This window comes from Salvelinus alpinus, chromosome 11 (genome assembly GCF_045679555.1).
Source record: "Salvelinus alpinus chromosome 11, SLU_Salpinus.1, whole genome shotgun sequence".
Lineage (NCBI taxonomy): Eukaryota > Metazoa > Chordata > Actinopteri > Salmoniformes > Salmonidae > Salvelinus > Salvelinus alpinus.
In genome coordinates, this window is record NC_092096.1 from 14,528,475 (window position 1) to 14,536,221 (window position 7,747).

Here is a 7,747-nt window from a genome sequence, read left to right on the forward strand (position 1 = left end):
AAAACTGAAACAATCTTGAAAAACATTTACTGTTAGATGAATACATGGCTACTAGCAGTGGGTGTAATATTTACAGTTAGCAATCTAGCTAATGTGTTTTGAGTTTCCACTCTCCCCTATGATATTAGCACACAAAGACGCAGGCAAAGTCATCGACACAGAACAAAAACTAATCTGAAAATTATGAAGCCCTATTTTAACAGTAAAATATAACAGCATAAGTCAACCCAAAATGCATGACAATCACTGGATTAGGTTGCACATGAACATATTTAGAATCACAACAGGAAAAGATGAAACAATGTATTTCTTGAATAGCGTCTCAGTAGTATATTACACGTTTGAATAAAGCAATGTGAATGTCTTAGCGGCACCAGGGGAAAAGGTTAGTCTGGAGTCCTGGAGGGAGAGAGATCGTCTCACTGGCTATGCTGCTTACTGATACTGAAGGGTGAGTCAACAAAACACTCGCCAAGGTGTTGGTTTAGGCTTCCATAGGAAGGAGAGTGCAACAACTCTGACCTCTACGGCTAAAGGCCCAGCCAGGACAGGATCTCTCCACGTCTATAGACCCAGCCAGGATCTCTCCACGTCTATAGACCCAGCCAGGATCTCTCCACGTCTATAGGCCCAGCCAGGATCTCTCCACGTCTATAGGCCCAGCCAGGATCTCTCCACGTCTATAGGCCCAGCCAGGACAGGCTCTCTCCACGGCTATAGTCCCAGCCAGGACAGGACCTCTCCACGTCTATAGGCCCAGCCAGGACCTCTCCACGCCTATAGGCCCAGCCAGGACCTCTCCACGTCTATAGGCCCAGCCAGGACCTCTCCACGTCTATAGGCCCAGCCAGGACCTCTCCACGTCTATAGGCCCAGCCAGGACCTCTCCACGTCTATAGGCCCAGCCAGGACCTCTCCACGTCTATAGGCCCAGCCAGGACCTCTCCACGTCTATAGGCCCAGCCAGGACCTCTCCACGTCTATAGGCCCAGCCAGGACCTCTCCACGTCTATAGGCCCAGCCAGGACCTCTCCACGTCTATAGGCCCAGCCAGGACCTCTCCACGTCTATAGGCCCAGCCAGGACCTCTCCACGTCTATAGTCCCAGCCAGGACCTCTCCACGTCTATAGTCCCAGCCAGGACCTCTCCACGTCTATAGTCCCAGCCAGGACCTCTCCACGTCTATAGTCCCAGCCAGGACCTCTCCACGTCTATAGTCCAAGCCAGGATCTCTCCACATCTATAGTCCCAGCCAGGACCTCTCCACATCTATAGTCCCAGCCAGGACAGGATCTCTCCACGGCTATAGGCCCAGCCAGGACAGGATCTCTCCACGGCTATAGGCCCAGCCAGGACAGGATCTCTCCACGGCTATAGGCCCAGCCAGGACCTCTCCAAGACTATAGGCCCAGCCAGGACCTCTCCAAGGCTATAGGCCCAGCCAGGACAGGATAGAATCTCTAAGTCTATAGGCCCAGTAATTTTTCATTAGGTCAACACTCTTGTAGCCTGAATTAATTGATGCGTCTTACTGACAAACGGACCTTTTTGTGTGGAAAGGAAAGCCGGGACACCTGGAAAGGGGCTGTAATAGGTGGGGGTGTTCATTTTAATATTTGGGGGTTTTGGACACAAATTAAACACCTTTTTTTGGGGGGGGGGCACAAAACTACCTCCGTACTTCATTCATTTTTTCAACCTCTACTTTGTTACCTTCAGATGAGTCCTGTGATACTGACATAGGAACATGACGGTGCTCTCCGTTGTGCTCTGAGAGTCTCCCCTTTCCATAGTGGGGTAATATTCGTTAGTAGCCCAAACGGTTTGGACGCTACAGACAGAAGGTGGCACATCGGTGGTACCAACTTCAGACGAGTCCCGTGGAGGCTTCTGGGGGTCGTAGAGCAAAACGGAGAACAACATTGTGGGGGTTTGTGGGGGGGGGGTGGATTTTGATGGAATTTTTTTTATTATGTTACTTAGATTGACGCAACGGGTCAATAAACTCTTAAGGATTAAAGGAGAATGGTTAACTTAGCATTATTTAGAGACCCCACCCAAAGTTTGAGTTTTGTTGTATTTAGGGGGCTCATTTCTCATTCAAGGGGGTTGAGCCTTGGGCTGTTGCGGTGAACGTATTACCGCCACACCGGCGGTCACGAGTCATGAAGGCAGTGAAATTCCACTTGACCGTTTAGTCACGGCAATTAGGCTTCTCCAAGGTCTGCTGCTGCTGATGGTCATTAGTAGCCTACCAAACTTACTGCCTGGTACTCAGCACTTTATTGTCCATCTAAATCACTCTCACATCAACGCTAACGTCATCAAAAATCTAATCAAACACTTCATGAGAGCCCATGAGCTCATGTTGCGCAACATTTCTATAGGCTATGCAATTGCATGAGAAAACAGAGTGATGGCCTCTAATAAAAAAGAGGATGATCCCATCAGCTTTCTATAGACTAGGCCTACTATATTTATTTCTCAACTTTCCCAATATTAAGCACATTGTTTATCTTTACAACAGGAGTATAGCCTACCTGGCTGGCATGAAAATGAACCACGGGAAAAGCGTCCTCCATTCGCTATTTAAGTGCATAGATTACGTATTTTTTCCCCTCTGCCCGTTTCAGGACAGGTGCATGATAATGGTCCATTATTAATCAAAACAATCAGTTTGTATGATGGAAATTTGCATATATTCCAGAATGTTATGAAGAGTGATCAGATGAATTGCAATTAATTGCAAAGTCCCTCTTTACCATGCAAATGAACTGAATCCCCCAAAAACATTTCCACTGCATTTCAGCCCTGCCACAAAAGGACCAGCTGACATCATGTCAGAGATTCTCTCGTTAACACAGGTGTGAGTGTTGACGAGGACAAGGCTGGAGATCACTCTGTCATGCTGATTGAGTTTGAATAACAGACTGGAAGCTTCAAAAGGAGGGTGGTGCTTGGAATCATTGTTCTTCCTCTGTCAAACATGGTTACCTGCAAGGAAACATGTGCCGTCATCATTGCTTTGCACAAAAAGGGCTTCACAGGCAAGGATAGTGCTGCCAGTAAGATTGCACCTAAATCAACCATTTATCGGATCATCAAGAACTTCAAGGAGAGCGGTTCAATTGTTGTGAAGAAGGCTTCAGGGCGCCCAAGAAAGTCCAGCAAGTGCCAGGACAGTCTCCTAAAGTTGATTCAGCTGCGGGATCGGGGCACCACCAGTACAGAGCTTGCTCAGGACTGGCAGCAGGCAGGTGTGAGTGCATCTGCACGCACAGTGAGGCAAAGACTTTTGGAGGATGGGCAGCAAAGAAGCCACTTCTCTCCAGGAAAAACATCAGGGACAGACTGATATTCTGCAAAAGGTACAGGGATTGGACTGCTAAGGACTGGGGTAGTCATTTTCTCTGATGAATTCCCTTTCCGATTGTTTGGGGCATCAGGAAAAAAGCTTGTACGGAGAAGACAAGGTGAGCGCTACCATCAGTCCTGTGTCATACCAACAATAAAGCATCCTGAGACCATTCATGTGTGGGGTTGCTTCTAAACCAAGGGTGTGGGCTCACTCACAATTTTGCCTAAGAACAAAGCCATGAATAAAGAATGGTACCAACACATCCTCCGAGAGCAACTTCTCCCAACCATCCAGGAACAGTTTGGTGACGAACAATGCCTTTTCCAGCATGATGGAGCACCTTACCATAAGGCAACAGTGACAACTAAGTGGCTCGGGGAACAAAACATCGATATTTTGGGTCCATGGCCAGGAAACTCCCCAGACCTTAATCCAATTGAGAACGTGTGGTTAATCCTCAAGAGATGGGTGGACAAACAAAAACCCACAAATTCTGACAAACTCCAAGCATTGATTATGCAAGAATGGGCTGCCATCAGTCAGGATGTGGCCCAGAAGTTAATTGACAGCATGCCAGGGCGGACTGCAGAGGTCTTAAAAGAAGGGTCACACTGCAAATATTGACTCTTTGCATCAACTTCATGTAATTGTCAAAAAAAAGCCTTCGACACTTCAGAAATGCTTGTAATTATACTTCAGTATTCCATAGTAACATCTGACAAAAATATCTAAAGACACTGAAGCAGCAGACTTTGTGTAAATTAATATTTGTGTCATTCTCAAAACTTTTGGCCTCGACTGTACAAATGGATGTATTTATGGCATTGGCTTTTCATATTCATTAATCATATGAGAGAATGCAGAGTCCACATTCGGCTAATTGATTAGTGTGTGTGTGTGTGTGTGTGTGTGTGTGTGTGTGTGTGTGTGTGTGTGTGTGTGTGTGTGTGTGTGTGTGTGTGTGTGTGTGTGTTGGGGGCCGCCGCTGGGAGCGTACGACTGCGTGGCCATGCATGACTCCCAACACCATCATTAAGTTTGTCTGATCGTCGACGGCGACGAGACAGCTTACTGGGAGGAGGTTAGATCCCTGGCACAGCTGTGCCGGGGAAACAGCCTCTCCCTCAACGTCAGCAAAACAAAGGAGCTGATGGTGGACTACAGGAAACAGGGGAAGGAGCATCGACAGGACTGCAGTGGAGAGGGTGAAAAGGTTCATGTTCCCCGGCGTGCACATCACCGAGGACCCGACATGGTCCAATCACACCACCACCGTGGTGAAGAAGACGCAGCAGCACATCACCGAGGACCTGACATGGTCCAATCACACCACCGCCGTGGTGAAGAAGGCGCAGCAGCACATCACCGAGGACCTGACATGGTCCAATCACACCACCACCGTGGTGAAGAAGACACAGCAGCACATCACCGAGGACCTGACATGGTCCAATCACACCACCACCGTGGTGAAGAAGACACAGCAGCACATCACCGAGGACCTGACATGGTCCAATCACACCACCACCGTGGTGAAGAAGGCGCAGCAGCACATCACCAAGGACCTGACATGGTCCAATCACACCACCACCGTGGTGAAGAAGACACAGCAGCACATCACCGAGGACCTGACATGGTCCAATCACACCACTGCCGTGGTGAAGAAGGCGCAGCAGCACATCACCGAGGACCTGACATGGTCCAGTCACACCACTGCCGTGGTGAAGAAGGCGCAGCAGCACATCACCGAGGACCTGACATGGTCCAGTCACACCACCGTCGTGGTGAAGAAGGCGCAGCAGCACATCACCGAGGACCTGACATGGTCCAGTCACACCACCATCGTGGTGAAGAAGGCGCAGCAGCACCTCTTCAACCTCAGGCGGCTGAAGAAACTCAGGCCCACTGGGGGAGAGCTCCCTGCCCTCCAGGACATCTACACCAGCCAGTGTCTGAGGAAGGCACCAAAGATCCTCAAAGACCCCAGTCACCCCAGTCACGGACTGTTCACTCTGTTACCACCTGGCAAGCGGTAGTGGTATCGGGTCTCGGCACAACAGACACTGAGACAGTTTCTACCACCAGGCCATCAGACTGCTGAAAAGACCTAGCTGTCTTCCTGCACAGACCTGCACCTTGGAGACTATTTGCACCGGAGAAACTATATGCCCCATAGACATTATTTGTACTGACTACCCACACATCCAACCCTTACACACACACAGTTCTATTATACAGTCTAATATTGACTTTACACTGGTAAAGTCTACCTCTTCTACTACTTGTTATTTTTCCCTTGACTCTTTTCATTGTTATTATTGATTCATGTTGTGTAATGTTGAGGGAGCGAGCACACAAGCACTTCCCTGCACCTTTTTATAACTGCTGTTCACTGGGGTATGTGACCAATACATTTCAATTGATTTTGTGTGAGTTGTAAAACTAACGTCAGTAAACATACATCCGTTCAGCACACTGCCTGACCTACGCAGGGCATCAATTCACTGCATCAGGGATTCCCTGCTCTCCTTTCAACCCTTCCTCCTCCCATCTCCTCATACCCACCTCACCATCATCCGTAGGCCTATGAGGGATGGTCAGAGATGTTGCTAGTAAAATACACTTTTGCTCCAAACCATCCTTGTTACACAGCTGCATTGAACGATATTATGTTCGGGAAACATTAGTGAAACCTTCAAATACTCAGAATGTGTCTCCTTAACAGACATGGCTTGATTGTAATGTACTCAGAATGTGTCTCCTTAACAGACATGGCTTGATTGTAATGTACTCAGAATGTGTCTCCTTAACAGACATGGCTTGATTGTAATGTACTCAGAATGTGTCTCCTTAACAGACATGGCTTGATTGTAATGTACTCAGAATGTGTCTCCTTAACAGACATGGCTTGATTGTAATGTACTCAGAATGTGTCTCCTTAACAGACATGGCTTGATTGTAATGTACTCAGAATGTGTCTCCTTAACAGACATGGCTTGATTGTAATGTATGCATATGTGGAGGAGTGTAAAAACTAGTGAACACTAAGTCATCTGTTGCCAAAAATGGTTCAACGAAATGCACCATGGATAATGAATTAAAGCTAGCTATTGCTGTCAAATTGATGTGCTAATACTGCGATGCATTGCAAGTGGGCAATTCCATATTAAAAGGAATTAAGCTGAGACTCCAATTTTTCACTTTAAAATGTATACCCAACAAATACCATTGATTTAAAAAATGTTATAAAACATACAACTCTATGCACAATGACCTTGGACTCTATCGTTGTTTAAGACGATGAAACAATCAAGACAGCTCGTCGGCCAGCCAGCTGGCTAGCGCTTTAGCTAGCCTAGCTACAGTATGCTAGCTGTCAACTCACCCCTCTCTCTCGACGCCTGCTGTCTATGACGAATAAAACACTCCGGAAAGTGACCACCGTGCAAAAACCCAACTGTCACGACGTGCTCTCGCTACCTGTCGCCAGTAACCTCCCGTTTCGCTGTGCATGAAGTGCCTGTTTGCTGAATATCATCGGTTTAGTAACGCCAGCAGCATCCGACCAACCTCTCACCTGCTATTTTCTTCTCCGCTGGTTGGGTGGGAACGGAGCACGGACGAGAAGTGAACCGACAACCTCACAGTGGCGCATGCGCAAAGCCGGTATCACATGTCATATTCATCTTTCATGGTAGCAGACGATAGATAATACGAAACTGTGATCGCAACATTGTAATCCGACTGTTTGATTATGATATTGCATGCAATGCGCCAATAGTTCTATACTTCACAATGAAATATGAGTTTCCTTCTGATGCGATATAAGATCTCTATATCGATAAGCCAATTATAGGCCTATTGATAGTCTATTAGGCCGTAACAGGCTAATCTATTGATCATAGACGAGAGCATGTTCACCCAGATAAACGCATGCATTTATTTAGCTATTTAAAAAAAATGTTTACCCTTTTTTTCTCCCCAATTTCGTGATATCCAATTGGTAGTTACAGACTTGTCCCATCGCTGCAACTTCCATGCATTTCTGTGAGCCTGCTTTATGGTTTGCCGTGATAATTTGTACAACAGCGCCGTCCGTTGGATACAGTTTTCAGATCTCATGTTGTGAGTGATATCTGACGGCGTATGAATAATGCAAAAAAAGGATGAGATAGATTCGAGAAAGTAATAAACAACTATAATAAGTCTCTGACATTTCAATTTCTACAATGCATCTGAAATCCTGCATTCATATGCACTACTATAAACCAAATATTTATGAGGCTTTTTCTATAAAAATGTGTCCAAATATATCTATATAATAATTATTTTCCAGTAAATATTATATCCCAAAGATTTTCCCATTGATTACTTTGTTTAAAAAATGTACG

The 7,747-nt window shown here is 46.4% G+C and overlaps 1 protein-coding gene across 7 annotated transcripts in view; it reads right to left on the minus strand.

Moving 5' to 3' along the window:
• The window catches only part of rab3ip (RAB3A interacting protein (rabin3)), a 71,703-nt gene extending 64,258 nt beyond the window's left edge, over positions 1–7,445 (minus strand). For 3 of the 7 annotated variants that reach the window (XM_071331771.1, XM_071331775.1, XM_071331770.1), the window contains exon 1: positions 6,742–6,981. The gene's annotated coding sequence lies outside the window, so the exon portion shown is untranslated. Of the gene's footprint in view, positions 1–6,741; positions 7,064–7,324 lie in introns of those variants that run through there. The other 4 variants (XM_071331773.1, XM_071331772.1, XM_071331774.1 and 1 more) reach the window with 4 other exon arrangements.
• Positions 7,446–7,747: the final 302 nt, after the last annotated feature.